The 17,438-nt window shown below is 37.9% G+C and overlaps 1 protein-coding gene across 2 annotated transcripts in view; it reads right to left on the minus strand.

Annotated features, from left to right (window-relative positions):
• Znf407 (zinc finger protein 407) overlaps positions 1-17,140 on the minus strand; it is a 428,793-nt gene extending 411,653 nt beyond the window's left edge. For both annotated transcript variants that reach the window (XM_076836548.1, XM_076836549.1), the window contains exon 1: positions 16,881-17,140. The gene's annotated coding sequence lies outside the window, so the exon portion shown is untranslated. The remainder of the gene's footprint in view (positions 1-16,880) is intronic.
• Positions 17,141-17,438: the final 298 nt, after the last annotated feature.

The raw sequence follows: 17,438 nt of genomic DNA on the forward strand, positions 1-17,438 counted from the left end.
GAGTCAGAAGGGAGCGCTGTTTCTATTCAAGAGGATACCTATGTTATACTTCAAATATGCAATTCAATTTTGCCTAAAAGTTTAAAATATAAATATTTACTTAGTGTTTAAATGAGCGCTAAAACAGACATTAAAACACCATACTGACAGGGACCAGACCAATGACAAAACAAAGAAAGTAGATCATCATCGCTTTTATTATCAAATTTTCCCACTTTCCCAGCACTATTTGTGAAAACTCATTAACAGTAATATGAAACAACTCACATGGCAAAACTAAATAAACTGTAAAAATTAGCTCAGCCATCATAATTGGCAATTTCTCTTATAAAAGCCTTGATATACTTCAAGTACTATTTTCCAAATACATTAAAATGTTAATTTTATGACCGACCACCTTATATCAATTATCTCTGACAAACAGCTTTCATAGTAAGAAAGATTTTACACAAAAAGTTAAATTTAATATTGCCTTTCAAAAACTATTTCAAAAATCAAGGCTTTGGTAGTGTTTCCATCTAATTTTTTAAGAAAAAAAAAATTCTTATTGTAACAGGAATAAAGAGGATAAGAGAAAGAAATAAAGATTCTGTAAGTAAAAATGAAAAAATTCAATGTCATTAGAAGCAAACAGGACACCTTTTATCTTATGCCATTTGAAAAAGGTTGTTTTATTATCAATATAACTAATCACAATGAAACCATCTCCCACAACTAAAGACATTATAATGAATTTTCTTTACAGCTACAGAGAAATGGGATTTGCTGTTTCACATCAAATAGAACAGGCTGTATAAATTCTTCTTTCTATTTGTTGTAAAATATAATTTCATCTATAAAATCAGTCATGAAATATTAAAACTGAAACAACAGAATTTATATCCTTTATTTAATTTAAATGGTCTATTCACTAAAAAAAAAAAAAAAAAAAAAAAGTGGGGAGGGAGGTTACATGTGATAGAACCCCTCCTTTCTCATTAAGCGTTTCCATTAGAACTCTTATTTTCAAGAATTTATAATGCAGCTATAAAAAAGCATTCCATAAGGTAGTCTATATTCCTTAAATTTTCTCCTCCTCCTCCTCCTCTTCTTCTTCTTCTTCTCTTCCTCCTCCTCCTCCTTCTCCTCCCCCTCCTCTTCTTCAAAAGGCATGAAAATATAGCACTTACAATAGTAATAAAAGCAAAAAGAATTAGGAGTATAAAATTAAAGAAACAGGGGGCTGGGGTTGTGACTCAGCGGTAGAGTTCTCACCTAGCATGCTTGAGGCACTAAGTTCAATCCTCAGCACCACATAAATGTAAAATATATTGTATCCACTTAAAATTTTAAAAATAAATATTTTTTAAAAAATTAAAGAAACACAAAGTGTTTTCACACTGAAAATTCTAAACCCTAGTGAAAAAAAGAACATTAAGCTACAAATAGTGAGGTCTCTGCTTTCACCCCAACTACACAGGTAACAAGCTGCAGGCCCTGCAGATACAATAGATGACTCATAATACTTTGCAGAGCCATAGCTTCTTTGTAAAAGCAAGAAGAAAAAGACTAAGACTCATAAATCCATTGAGAAAATCTCTGATGTTAAGGAGTTGCTGAACACTGAAAGAGTAAAAAGCAGTACTCCTAGTAGTGGATTTGCTTTTCATTACAGCAGGAAAAGGTAATTTCAAAATTTGTATCTGGGAGCAAGATAACTGAGAAAAGGCAAAGACATATTCCACACTGTTCTTGTTGAGACAGATTTATCAGGTCCACATGAAAAGATGGAATACAATCACTAATCAAAGAACTGCAGGGGAAAAAAGACTAAAACTACTAATTTTGGAAGAAATCTGGAAAACACTATAATTCCAAATGTCAATAAGCTAACACACCATATAAAACGATCAGGCCTCTAGACATTTGGAATATAAATTATTAGGTACAGAAGATCTGGGTGTTAAGAAAGTATATTTAGAAAAGAGAAAAACTTCAGTATTAAATTGTTTAAATGAATATAGTTGTACTCAAGTTCACCTATATAAAATAAAGCTAGTACTTTTTTCTCCCCTCTGGGTTGTTAAATTATAGGTAATTTTTTCCTCCTCTTACTGGAACTTTCCTATAACTTTCCAAAATACATTACTTTAGGGGAGGATGTGACTGAGTGGAAAGCTTTAAAAAAGGTCTCTTCACATTGTTGAAGCAATGGGAAAGGACTACTCCTAATGAGAAAAGGGGAAGATGGAAACACACTTAACAATCGTGGTACATGGACAAAACTTAGAACTGAAGCACCACAAAATAAAAGGAAAAACAGGGGTGACGTGTAATTAAACCAGAGATGTCTGAGGTCTAATTTTGGTCAAACACCAGCTGCCAAGAGAGCTACCTGTGACTCACTGGACCTCATGTTAAATATACAAGAATTGGAGAAGGTGGCTAGGGGCTGGAAGAAAGAGGGTCAGTGACACCGAGCATATCCAGCACCCAAACCTTGGCCTTTAATATTACTGCCCACTAAAAAACAAAAAACAAAAAACTGGGCTTCTGAAGAAATGGCCAGTTCTAGGACAGGCAAGGCAGATACATGAGGCTGGAGCATCTTATGTAAAAAGGTAGCAAAAAAATTTAAAAAAAAAAAGAAGAAGAAGAAGAAAATGATATCTTGAAGACACAGGAGTCACCTTGAGCATCAAAAAATGCGGTGCCATTAAAATGTAGGAGTGAATAAGTGCATTTAGACTGCTAGGTGGAATAAATAGGCAGGAGAGAGAAAAAAAGGGAGAAGAGGGCAAAGGAATTGCTCTGTTTATGGTAGAATGCAAGGCCAACTGGAAAGTATTGAGGGAGTATTGGAGACAGAAAATCATGTTGGCGATAACATTCAATGGACGCTAAATCTGAAGGGATATTTTTGATATGGAGCAGAAGAAGGTATGATGTTAAATCATCTTCCCACAAACCACTTAGTAGTTCAAGAGAAGAAAAACAAATGATGAAGAATTGGGCACTGGGTAGATTGGCAATATCTTGCCTGGGTGATCAAACTCAACATCCTCAAAGAAGGTCCCATGTACATGGTGTGCCCCCAGATGTGACACTCATAAAGCACATCACTCACATCACATCACCATGAATCATTGCAGACAAGAATACAAAACTTCCACCTAATCAAGAAGACATAGCAGATACACCAGGAGGATTGTTTTAGTTGAGGGAAAAAAAATGGCAAGGAGGACTGCATTTTTCAAAAATGTCAATGCCATAAAAGACAAAGAAAGGCTATGGGAATGTTCCAGCTTAAAGGAAGCTGAAGAGGCATGCACACTAAATGTAACACCTATTTTCTGACAAGTCCTGCTGGCAGGGAAAATGCACTTAGGACAGGATAACTGGCAAGAAGAACTAAGGTAAATTTACAAAATTGATAACAGTAGTTTGATTATATAAGATGGTGTCTCTGTTCTTAGAAGATAACAACCAAGTATTCATGGGTTAAGGGTCACAAGGTATTTAACTTGCTCTCAACTGGTGCAGGAAGAAAAGTAAAGTGTGTATACTGTGGTGTACATGCAGATGTGTATATAGAGTGTACATGAGAAAGAGTCAGAGAAAAAGATAAAACGAATAGGTTAAGGCTGGGGTGCAGATCAGTGATAGGGCACTTGCTTATACACCAAAGCCATGAGTTTGATCACCACCACCACAAAAAATGAAATGAAATAAAAAGAGAACCAAATGACAACAATAGATGACTCATAATAATTTATGCAAGTATTCTAGAAAAGTTTTCTAGCTTTACTTTACATTTTACAATAAATTTAAAACTATTTCCAAATTTTAAAAGGGGAGGAAAGTTGGGGATGTTTTTCGTTCATATAGCTTAAAAAGACCTCCACAACATCTTGAGGAATTGTCAGAAAGGTCACAGGAATATAAAGCTTCATAAAAATGACAAAAGTTTAGGGCAGGGATTGTGGCTCAGCAGTAGCGTGCTCGCCAAGTATGTGCTAGGCACTGGGTTTAATCCCCAGCACCACATAAAAAATAAATAAATAAAATAAAGGTATTGTGTCCAACTACAACTAAAAAATAAAAATTACAAAAAAATTTCTGGACTTACTCCACACAACAGTTATTGCTACAAATTAATACATTAAATATTTTTCAAAACATCTGTTTTCGGCTAAAAAGAATGCTACTTATTTAGATATTCCAGAATTTTGTTGAAGAATATTATATACCGCAGACACTAAGTACACTGAAACTTAGAAGTTTGGAGTTGACTCATATTTAGTCCTGTATCGTCTCCTGAATGCCTTTATCCATATTTTATCTTATAGTTTTTTAATTCATTAACACCCAGCAGGCAGGATAAATAAGAACAGGAGAGATGGTAAAAGAAAAGGTGGTAAAATTTTAGATAACTTTAGTTTTGTAATTTTTAGATGAGGTAAAATAAAAGCATTTAAACTAGTGACAAAATAAGGTTAGTTAAGTAAAGTTTGGAGATTACCCTTTTCTTATTTGTAACAGTTGAGAGAGTGGGATGTAAAAATCATTAACAGATATTTAGTGTAAAGCAGAAAAATGGAATTCGGGAGAATTCATAAGGAAAATTTGAAGATAGAGATGGAATTTAAATCAGTAATATAGCAGTGCTTTATGGGCCCTCCAAACTCATGCTATCTTCTTCCTCCAGGGATTATCATCAAGCTCTTTTTCTACCAACAGCATCAATTTCTTCCAAGAATTTCATTTTGGTTTCAGTGAAATTCACATTCATTAGCATTTCTTTTTTAAAAAGCTATATATTTTTAATTATTTTATTTTTTATTTATTTTATTTTTATGCGGTACTAAGGATCCAACCCAGTGCCTCACACATGCTAGGCAAATGCTCTGCCACTGAGCTACAACCCCAGCCCCTCATTACCATTTCTTGAAGCCCAATACTAGCTTTAGAAGATCATGATTAACATTGCTTATAAATTTTATAGATATGCTGATTTTGCTTTCCCTCAACAACTGATGTACACATTAACCAAACAGAATCCTAACCATTGCTACAGGAAAAGGCTATACCCAATGCCCCATTAGACAGTATGTCTGCTAGTTCCCAGGTAGTTATATTAGAATTTTATGGATTAAGCAGTGAAGATACTTAAAAAATAGCATTCATCATGTGAACAGTGTTTCCCAGAATGTAACAGAAACACCTCCAGCAGCACCTCAAAGTTTGTACCATGAGTAAGGCATTTTAAATAATTATGTATTATTCAAATATGTATTACTAAAAATAATACATCAACGTATGACTACACATGTATTATTACTTTCTTATAACAAGGGCAAGTTTATAAAGTACAGTAAAACCAATGAAGGAATAGGCAAAAAAAAATGAAGTTTGGAAACTGCATTACACTATAACTGGTTCATTTACTAATTTCTAAATTATACAAGCTCCAAGTAATCCAAAAAAATTAAAAATTCTCAGCTCTAAGTCCATTATTAAACAAAAGTGTTCTGAGAATCAATCACTTCGCCATTGCTGATAACATTTCACAGGCAACATCGCAAGTTGTCATTTAATATGGCACCTTCATATTATATTTCTGAGGATACAATACAATTTACTAAAATGTCCTATCTATAATATTACTCTTCTATATTCTGAAGAATTCGAGAAATTTTATATGTTGTGAGAGAAAACTGTATACTACTAACTTTCTACGTATTCATAATCCTTCCTTTTAGATTTGGATAATGTAGCTGGAACCAATGTAATAAGACTAATATCCTCACACATCAAACCAAAATGGAGTCACTCATGCTAAATAGCACATCAAGGAACTGAAATTTTAAGGAAGCAGAGAAATCTCAAAACAGACCCATTTTTCCTAAAAACAGAAGGTTACAGTCTACCTGAATAAGCATAAAGAAGTCTCCTCTGCTTTAACAATGCCTGCTACTGCAGGATCCACTGCAGGATATAATATGTGAAGTAAACTTATGCTTACTAGTTTTTTTCCTATTCTTCTGTTTCCTTGATCCCACCTTCAAAGACCGCTGCTCTACTACTGCCGGTGGCAGCTCTCACTCTATGTTATAGAATGAAGACTGCCCTAATTCACGAGGCACAAATAAAATCCAATTAGATACATCACTGAATGTGTTGTGATGTTGTTTTTTGACATAGATAAAACCAATCCTTTACAAATTTAGCTAATTAAAAAAATGTGAATCTATAGCTCTTAGCTATGGAGAGATTCTGATGAAAAAAAAGTCTGGCACAGGGACAAAAATCTGTACTTTTAGAGTTCCATGAGCAATTATCATAAGCCAAATTTGGGAACCACTAGATTAAAGTTCCTCCAAACCATTCAAAAAATGCACACTTAATGTATTATTTACTAGACCTACAGCAATGGAAGGAAGGGCAAAAAGAGAGGAGTGTTTGGGGTAGGGGGAATTTTTTTTTTTTTTAAAGAGGGAGAGAGAGAGAGAATTTTTTAACATTTATTTTTTTTTAGTACTTGGCAGACACAACATCTTTGTTTGTACGTGGTGCTGAGGATTGAACCCGGGCCGCACGCATGCCAGGCGAACGCGCTACCACTTGAGCCACATCCCCAGCCCGGGTAGGGGGAATTTGAGGGCTGAATCCGGAATGATAAGAAATACTATCACACAGAGATTCCATGGACATTTGACTGCATTCAAATTTGACACACAAAATTACTGTGACTGTTCTACCATTTTGAAATTATGTGGCATTAATGGTGAAATATTAAAAATATTACCCATAAAGAAAATTAGATTTTGTACCCTTAAGATTCTTAATGAAAACCATTTGATGTTTTTGGACGACTATAAATTCTACTCCCTTCCCTTCAATGACCTAAATTTTCTAAGCTGTTTTTTAAAGTACATTGCCACCTTATTTTAAATTCTTTCAGTTTTATAATTATATTTGAAATTATCATGTATTCCAATAACTGATATTTCTCCTTCTATAATAACTGACCCAATAATTATATATCAAATTCTGATCCATAATTAATAATCAGAAGAAATCACAATAGTATACTTCCAAAGAAGTAGATTGCTGCTTCCTTTGCATTTAAAACACAGAGTTCCCATTATATTTAATAACTGAAAAGCATATGTGTACTTTGGTTACATTTGATGAATCACACTAGTATTACTCCAACTGTGTGAAACAATGTCTTCTCCCTATCAGGTTTTTTACTACCTTGTCTTTATTTAAAAATTTTTTCATATAAGAAAAAGCACAGCATAGAAGAATTATTTAAGAAAATAAAGGTATGAACAAACATATTACAAAGTGTTTAGAATTAAGGCTGAGATTATCTAGCTTCAACAAAATGTAGTTAAAACTAGAAGAGCTGAAGTACCTGAAATCTGTTGTAAGAAGTCAATGTTCCATATTTGCCTATAAGGGATCTCCTACCATCAACACATGTGTCGTAAATGCAGACATTCCTACAATGGAAGGACTCTCATGAGCTGTCAACTTCTTGTGCCAGATAGTATGACATTTCATAATTACAAACCTTGACAGTTCTCGTGGTGTTTAGGCAATTTTAGCACTCTGAATATCATACAAAAATAAAGTGTTATCTGCTTCCATAGGACATTAATTTGACATAGGACTTCTAGAAATATATTTTTATTTTTTCAGCATTTGTTAATTTCAAGAGGTGATTGTGACACATGATAAGCAGCTTAAGAGAAAGTCTCCAGTGTAAGCAAACTCTTCTGTGGCATGATGAGGCAACACTATAATCCCAGCTACTACAAAGGCTGAGACAAGGGAATCCCAAGTTCAAGTACAAACAAGGCAACTTAGTGAGACCCTGCCTCAAAATAAAATAAAAAGGGCTAAGGGTATAATTCAGTGTTAGAGCTCTTGCCTAGTACAGGAGGTCCCACAGGACAAATCCTGTGAGTGAGTGAGTGAGTGAGAGAGAGAGAGAGAGAGAGACACCCCCAATAATACTAGAAAATATGACAAAGGAAAACAATGTTATCAAAGGCTAAGAAAAAATGTGTAAATGCTGGTTTCCTAAAAGTGGCTGTTTTTAGCAACAAAATGAGTAAGCAAAGAAGTATGATTTCTCAAGCACTGTCACATGATACAACTTCCTAATGAACTGGCAGACTTTAGAGGCCCATCATCTGCTAAAATGATAAAGTCATCCATTTTAGTTAAAAAACAAAATATGATAAAGTTAACTTTGAAAAAAGGATAAATATACACTTTACCAGGCTTTCTCTACACTCCCATTCCTTTCTTGACTTCTTTTTCTTTCTTACTCTCTATGCTTATCTTCCTTTTCTGATCATGTATGACAGAGATGAAAAGTCAGAAGCCTATCCGCCTGGATCTGTGCTCATGGCCAAGCTGCCTCTTCTCTAAGGCAGGATAGTAACAGTGCCTGCTTCTTCAGGATCCACTGCAGGATATAATTCTCACTTATTTCATGGCACACAAACTCAGCATGTAATGCACTCACACCTGTGCCTAGCACACAGGCACTGCTTGGTAGGTATTAACCATCATTATCATCAAAACCAGATGTCCTGGCAGTACTCATAAGAGTAAGTTTTATCAGACTTCTCAAAGATCTTGTCCTCACCTCATCACACTTTTCTCATACAAACTGAACAGTCCCTATATAAAGAGACTTTGCAAAATAAAAACATTTTTAAATATTTACAAATACAAAAATAATTTTAATGCATAACATTAACAAGATCTTGAGATTGCAGTTTAATTAGTATTACCTGAGTCACCCCCTACGACTTCCCCTCCTTACCACCTTACCTCTTCTGTTACCTACTAACCTGAATCCAGTTTGTAACCTACATGCTTTTCTTCATTATTTTACCCTATCTGTATTCCTAACAATATGCAATTGTTTTATGTGTTTCTAACTTTTTTTAAAAAAGAAAAACTATATGTAATCTTACACATGTAATTTTTTTCAATATTTTTAGTTGCTAATGGACCCTTATTTATTTTTATTAATTTATATGTGGTGCTGAGAATCAAACCTAGTGCCTCACACATGCTAGGCAAACACTCTACCACTGAGTGACAACCTCAACCCATTGTAATTTTTTTTCTTCAAGATTATGTTCCAATTGTTTATTATACTCAGTGATGCAAACAGCTAACTGCATTCCCCCTGTATAATATACTCTGAAAGTATTGTATAATACTTTTCTACATGAATATAATACCATGTATTTATCCATCCTTCTACAATGAAGATTGCTTCCAATCTTTACTTTTGCAAACTGTGACTATGAGCATCCTTGCACATGTCTCTAAGCACTCAAGCACATGAAAACAGTGGTTTTCAAATTTTAGCATCAAGTCTCTTCAAGGACTTGGTAAGACAAGAAACCTGGAACAGTCTCAAAGGTGCTAATTCAACAGGTCAAGAGCGGGACCCAAAACATCTGTATTTTGAACAAGTTTCCAAGTGAAGCTGGGAAACAATTCAGAACCACAGCACTAAGATAAAGACTAAGTATACGAATGAGCTGGAGTACGTGCACCTCAATATTAGATAATTCCAAAGTTACTGCATCAATTTATACTCCCACCAGTTAAAACACAAGCATTTGTTATTTCCTATCCTCCCAACAACACTGTCAGACTTTTTACATTGTTGCTGACTTAATATGTATAAACTACACACTTTTGGCTTAATTTCCCTAATTACTAACGCATTTCCCTAATTACTAATGAAGTAAAGCATCTTTACATTAAGGTTTCCTCTTCTGTGAGATGCCTATTTGGGTGATTTGTACCTTTTTCTGTTCTTATTAATCGGGAGTTACTTACCCTTCTGGATACTAACCTTTTATCAGTAATATGTACCGAAATATTTATTCTCCCTTATGACCTAATCATTCTCTTGATGGTTTTCCTAATGAACATAAGTTGTCACTGTTAATATTGTCAAACATATGAATTTCTTCCCCTGTGATATGCACTTTCTATGATCAGTTTAAGAACCTCTTATCTGCCAGAGTCATATAACTATCTTTCTGGATTGACTTCTAAATATTTCATAGTTTTGGCTTCTAAATAAAGACTTTAATTGACCTGCCTTTGTTGAGTCATGTGAATTTAAAATGTATCCCATGCTTGGGAAGGTCCTATTTGATAAAAAAGTGTGTATGTGTATACACACATACATACATACACACACACACACACACACACACACACACACCACATCCAATTATAATTTAGGGAGGACACAAAAAGAACACCAGTGAAATACTGATTCAGTGTTAACCATTACTTTATTGGGTTTATTCTGCTCTCACTGAGGCAGAAAAAAAATTGGAAATTTTCAAAATGAAAATTTGAAAGGTTATTTGCAAATTACATAATGATCTCCACCCTACTCCAGGAGGAATTCATGAAATGGGCCCCAAAATCTCATTCAATGCTCTAGGGACAACTTTTATTAAATTCAGCACAAGGATCTGTGAGTGTACCTCAATGGTAGAGAGCTTTCCTATCATGTGAAAGAGCCAGGGCTCAACTCCCCACAGAAGGAAGGAAGGTAGAACACATTTTACAGAAAGTTTTGCACTGGAAGAGTCATGAGACAGATCACAGAACCACAGCAACAGAATTGGGACAGTTTTCACAGCTGCCAATTCAAGACTAATTTATATTAAGCACAAGTTCCTTCCAACAGCCTGTATCTTTACCTTTCCCTGACAATGTTTGGTTCTAACAAAGCTTCTCAAGATAAGGAGTATCTTAGAGGGTCAGATTCAAACATTATAACATATATTCATTTCTTTTAAACTTTTCCACCCAAACCACAAAAGGTTGGTCATGAATTACAAAGGGAAAGTTTTTAATCTTAGACATGAAAACCTGACAGACACCTTCTCAACCAAAATGTGAAAGTCATATTAACCAATAAGACAACACATCTATGTCACGTAGCTCCTCATATGATGCACTAAGGGCATGACTTCACCTCTGTGGTGTTCTTGTCAAAAGAGCTTAACCCTCAATTTAATCATGAAAGAACACCAGACAAATCCAAATTGAAGGACAGTCTACAAAATAATTGGCCAGAACTCTTCAAAAGAATCAAGGTCATGAAAAAATAAAAATTAAAATTAACTATCACAGATTGGAAGACTAAGATAACATGATAATTAAACACAAAGTAAGATCCTGAACTACATTTTGAACCAGAAAAAGAATATCAGTAGGACAACTGATGAAATGGGAAAAAAAAAAATCCTGAGTTGAACTATACCAATTGTGTGGTCTCCATAATTGCTTTCTAGATACATGAAATCTTAGCAAAGGGGGAAACTGGATGAAAGAAACACAGGAACTCATCTGGACTACTACTGTTTTTGTTTTGTTTTGTTTTTAATTCTAAAATTCTTTAAAAGTAAAATGTTTTAAAAAGGTATTTCAAGGACTGGGTTTGTGGCTCATTGGTAGTATGTTTTCCCAGCATGTGTGAGGCATTAGGTTTGATTCTAAATAAAATAAAGCTCCACTGACACCAAAAAAAATATGTTTTAAAAATATTTCAGATGAAAGACAACAGGCATAGGGTTAAGTCTAACATAAAACTGTCCAATTCCTCCAATAATCATGCTTAAGAAAAACTTAGTAATTGAAAATAAGGATTAAACTGTAATAAATTATAATTGTTCATTAATAGCCTAAAAAAGAATAGACTGAAGAACACAGTAACTTTCTCTACACCACAAAAATCTCTCTAGATAAACAACCTATTGTATTTTCCCCCTGTATTCTTTTTAATTCATCTCGACTTATAGTTATTTAACATGTACTATGGGTACATAATGGTGCCAAGGCCTGATGAGATTTTAAACATCCCAACAATCTTTGTTTCCGAATAAGACTATAAGCTTTATGATGGCAACATATTTATATTTCCCTACGACATATTTATATTACCCTATTAAATAGACTACATCAGACATAGGAAAACTTAAAAAAAGGGAAGCTTTTAATTTTTGACTAAAAGAAATTATGAACAGTGTTCATAGAAACTAAGAGCTTGAAAACATTACCACTGGTATTTCCATTGAATTCTATCTTTAATGCTTTCTACTATCCCTTAGTATTTACACATTTCCAATTTTCTAGGCTAACTCAAGAGAACCAAATTATTAAAAGAGGGATATCACATATGGAAACTAACCATATGAATATAAAAGCAATAATGCTCAAAAGGAAAAAATAAAACTTAAAGAAAATAGCACTGAGGACTATTTCGTCTACCTTCATCTTCTCCTCCAAAAGGTTCCCCTTCCAGACATAAATTTTGGAAATTATGGATTCATTGAGGGAAACTGTTAATTAATTACTTTATACTTTGACACTGCCATTAGCTTCATTATAGAAAGTTTTGCACTGGAAGTCTGCCTCTTATAAGGGCTACTTCTAGGTTATATTCCAAGTAGTTGGAATTGCTAGATAATCAGAACTGTTATAATCATGATTTACCTATACAATAACCATAAAAAGATATTACAGTCTGGGGATGGTGGCCCATGCCTGTAATCTCAGTGGCTCAGGAGGTTGAGGCAGGAGGAGTTCAAAGCCAACTTCAGCAAAAGCAAGGCACTAAGCAAAAGGTGAGACCCTATCCCTAAATAAAGTACAAAACAGGACTGGGGATGTGGCTCAGTGGTGGAGGGTCCCTGAGTTCAATTCCCAGTAGTGTCCCCCCAAAAAAAGATTCTTTACACCACAACAGATCTGGACTCCTCACCAGTGCTGCAAGAAAATCTAGACATACATCTGCATGTGCATATACATGTACATATTATTTTTATTTTTACTTCTTTTTTATTATTAAGGATTGAACCCAGGGTGCTCTACCACTGAACTGCATCCCCAGCCCTTTTATTTTTTTATTTTTAGATAATGTCTAAGTTGCATAGGGCCTTGCTAAATTGCTGAGGTGGCCTCAAACTTGCAATCCTCCTTGCATCAGCTTCACAAGTTGTAGGATTCTAGGTGTACCCTACTGCACCTGGTGCGCACGCACACACGTGTACATATGTGCAATTATAATATACAGACATAATGTTATATACACATCAATGTACTTTCCTTCCTCTCTACTCTGCCATACTCACTCTCACTCCCAAAACCAGTTTCCTGTGAATTAAATTCTACAAATATTTACTGACTACCCTCTATATACAAGACACTATGCAAGGAACCTCTAAACACGAAAGCTGGCTCTTGCTCTAATCTAGAGAAGAAGCTACTCCATCTCTCTAATCTCTCTAACCTATGAGAAAACTGTGAGATGTTATGGGTCCTCTGGAATTCATACTCACCCACATAAATGCCTACTCATTATCTCAACTGAAACCATTTTCCCAAGTATCTGCTCCCCTTCCACCACTGCCAGTCTCAGAACTGGACAACAGGATCTACCCTATCATCCAAAGTAGATACTTTAGTGTCCACACTGATTCCTCCATCTCACTTTCCTCTCTCACAAATTTCTCCAAATACACTGTAAATACACACCATTAAGTCCCTCCTTCTACCTCACAGGCCATTATTCTTGGCTAGATTACTGTGATGTCTCATAAATCACAACAGCCTCTAAAAGACCCTTCTCCTCCAGACTTACACCACTCAAATGAACTCAAGTTGTAAACAGACTGGTTAAAAATCACAGCTGATAAATTTGCATATGCCACTCTGCTGCCTACATTCTTCAAAGAGGCCTCTCCAGCCTCTCATATTCTGCAATCCAACACCCTAAACTTAAATTCCTAAAATGTTCCATGTTACTCCTGATTCTTGGAAATACTCTGTCTGAAATTCTACTCAGCATTCTCTCTTTATACCTTTGCCCAACTAGTTGCTATTCATTCTTTGGATATCATCCCCTTCTGGAATTCCTCCCTAATCAAAATCTAGGTTAAGTGGTTATGCTGAACATTTTTTGCTTTTAGGGCTACCTAGATACCAAGTTACCTTTTTATTTCATTGGTCTCATTTGTCATATGTGTTTCTGTGAAATATAAGTCAGAGAACAGCTGCTCCATCTCTCTAATCTCTAGGAACTATGATGGCTTGGTCAACCTCATGTTCCCACCCAGAACTTTAAATGCCAGAAAGAAAAAAAACCTGACACAAGGAGGCAAGAGAAGTTAATAGACTTCCCAGTAACAAGAGAGTCAGCATTACAGCAATGAAGACAGTTTTCTAGAAGCAACATTGCTAGCAGCAAAATTCTGACCAGACAGACTATTTATGGAAAATGACCTAGACTATGGTCTCAACCACCCAGCCTCTTTTGGATCCTGTCAAACCCACTTCTCCAGCCCTACCATCAATTCTGAAAGCTACTGCAGAAATTAGTGTTTTGAATTAGGTTTCAAGGACTAGTTTGTATTCACTCCATTGAGGTGACATCTCCCCAGCATTTATTCTAAATATGCTTGTTTTATTAGAGAATACTATCCTTGATAAAATAAGTTCATTTCCTGATTAAGCCAGCCAAAGTCCATTTCTACTGTACTAACATCGGATTGTAGCGCCAATGCCCATTGGCTGTATATTCCCCACTACCTCTTTCCTCATTTTACCCTAAGGCAAATGTTTCCTGAATGGATTACTTAATTCCACTACTAATCATTTAGAAAGAAAGGAAAATTCTCAGTGGAGGGTCATTTTTCATGCTTAAACACCCAATGTCAACTACTACTGAGGGTGTCAAGGTACCAATTAGAACTACACAGCCTCTTCTTTTATCCAAGGATTTATAAACTAGAATTTTTATCATCTTCAGAAACAAACCACTTTGGGGGGAGGGTCTGGATAAAGTGTATTGAACCCGAAAGTGCTTTACCCCTGAGCTATATCTCCAGTCCTTTTTTATCTTTTGAGACAGGGTCTCACAAAGTTGCTTAGCGCCTAAGTTGCTGAGACTGTCCTTGAACTTGCAATCCTCCTGTCTCAGTTTCCCACGTCCCTGGGATTACAGGTGTGTGCCGTGGCACCTGGTACAAACCACTTTCTTAAAGATGACAAGAGAGAAGAAACAAATTAGGAACCTATTTTAATAAAGTTAAGAGTTCTCTTCTAATAAAACAAGCATATTTAGAATCAATGTTGGGTATATGTCCCTTCAACCAAGTGAATACACACTAGTCCTTGAAACCTAACTCAAAACACTAATTCCTGCATAGTTTTTGTCATTCCTCACTAAGCAGTGGTGCTTTCATATCTATATTGCAGCACTTAACAAAGTCGTATTTATTGAAATACCTATATTTTAACTACATCTCAAAATCATTGAGGGAAGTTAAGTTACAATCTCTAGCACCTAGAATACTGTTTGGAATAATGCAGGAACTAATCTTTTGGAAATGGATCCTTTTTCCTTTGCTTTCAAAGGTACCAATGCAACTGTCTTATCTTTCAAGTTTTCTGTAATTACAAAATATTCCAAAATAAACATTTTTTAAATGCACCAGTATCAACTATTATCAGACATCATCACACTTGCCATACATGTCATGCCAAAAGACATTAACTAACTACCAGAGAGCACTGCCTTGTGCCGGTAAATTAATAATTTTGCTTGTAACAAAATTGAAAGAGCAGTATCTGCAGATTTGAACCCCAACACAAATTTTGGTCAAATTATTTAATCTAAATGTTTGCATAAAGGGAATAATTTTTATAAAGCTGTTGTGCTACATAAAATATACGGAGTATGTCAAATGGCATTTGAACTCTTCTAATAATTTTAATCAATGTTAGTTCACTTTCCTATACAGTGTTCCAACTGGATATAACACCTCCAAACAGATGCATATTGTATCTAGTCCCATAGGCACAGACCGTACAGTAATAATTCAGTATACCATTACACTATGATTACCTACGAAATTAAGAAATCCTACAAGTGTCCATGGCTGCCAGCCCTGCCAAGAAGTCCTATTCCAGAATCGCTCAATGAAATAAATGGGCCACTCAAAACCCAACGCAACCGACAGGGGTCAGCAGCTTTGCCACCCATCTCCAGACTAACTGCAGAGAGAGAGCAAGCACGCCTGGGCACAGGGGTGTCCGGGAGCAGGAGACCCCAGCCCAGCGCTGCACGCGCGGGCGGCCGCCCGGGGTCCTGACGCGACTGCGGAGAGACCCGGCGGCTCCAGTCCCGCGGGCGGGTGGCCCAGCGCGGCAGGCGCAGCCGCCCGCCCACACCTGGGTCGCCAACCACGGAGGCACGAGGGGCCGGGGGTGCCACGGGAACTGGCGGGCCGGCGGCCAGGGACGCCGCCGCCGGAACTGCACACGGAGCCCAGCGGCGCTGCAGTTGGAGCGCCGGCTTCCCGTTCGGGGGGACCGCCCCGGTGCCGGCGCAGGGGGCGCACGAAGGGTGCCCGGGCAGGTCCTGTGCTGACGGCCGGCGCGGCGGGGGAAACCGAGGCCCGCGGCCCCACAGGCCTGCGAGCGCGCCAACCCGCGGACTGCAGGGCGCGAGGCCGCCTCTGGGCCAGGCTGCGGGGGCAGCAGGCGGGCGCGCAGGGACGTGTCGGGGCGCCGGGCAGGGTGGCGAGCACGAGCGGGCGGGCAAGGGTGTGTGTCCGGGCGTGGGTCTGGGCGGGCGTCGGGAGGGAACGGCAGCAGGGAGGGGCGGAGGCGGGGGGAGGGGGGAGGAGAAAGAGCAAAGGGCCCTGACGGGGCTCTGGGCGTCCAGCCGCCCGGCCCCGGGCCCTCAAGCCACCGCCCCCAGGCCCCGCGCTGACGCTGGACGGTCCCCGCCTCCAGGCCCCCCGCCCCGCCAGAGAATAACTTACCTGTTTGCCGACGGAATCGCTCCTACTCGCCCCTCTGACTGACTCCTCCGGCTCACCGTCTTCCCTCTGGGAGGAAAAGGCGGGACTTCCTGTTTCTCCTTTTAGCGACTTCCGGCCGTTCCCAGGGCGACTCTGTGGTGGCTGGAACACCGGACACCACAACCAAAAGGCAAGATCTTTCGACTGCTCTAGTAAAACCTAAATTGAGTTCCGTCTTTTTCCCCCCCGAGTGGCCGACTGCCCCCGTGTGTCGACTTGCTTTTAGCCCATCAGCTCTATCCGGAAGTCACTCAAAGAAGAGACGGGAAGTCCCACCCCTCCCCGAAAGAAGGAAAACGGGAAGCCGAAAGAGTCAATATAAAGGAGATGAGGTTTGGGCTCACGACGAGTGTCTTGGGTGGAGGACCACCGGGATTCCCAGCGGAGCAGGCTCTTCCCGGGCAGATCCCGCCTCCTTCCTGCCCCATCCCTCCGCCTCGAGGGCGGCCCCGGAAACTCCAGGAGGACTGGGAGTCCCTGTGCCCGCCTCGCAGCCTCGGGCTGAGTTAAAGGCTCGCG

Source organism: Callospermophilus lateralis, chromosome 17 (assembly GCF_048772815.1).
Source record: "Callospermophilus lateralis isolate mCalLat2 chromosome 17, mCalLat2.hap1, whole genome shotgun sequence".
Classification (NCBI taxonomy): domain Eukaryota; kingdom Metazoa; phylum Chordata; class Mammalia; order Rodentia; family Sciuridae; genus Callospermophilus; species Callospermophilus lateralis.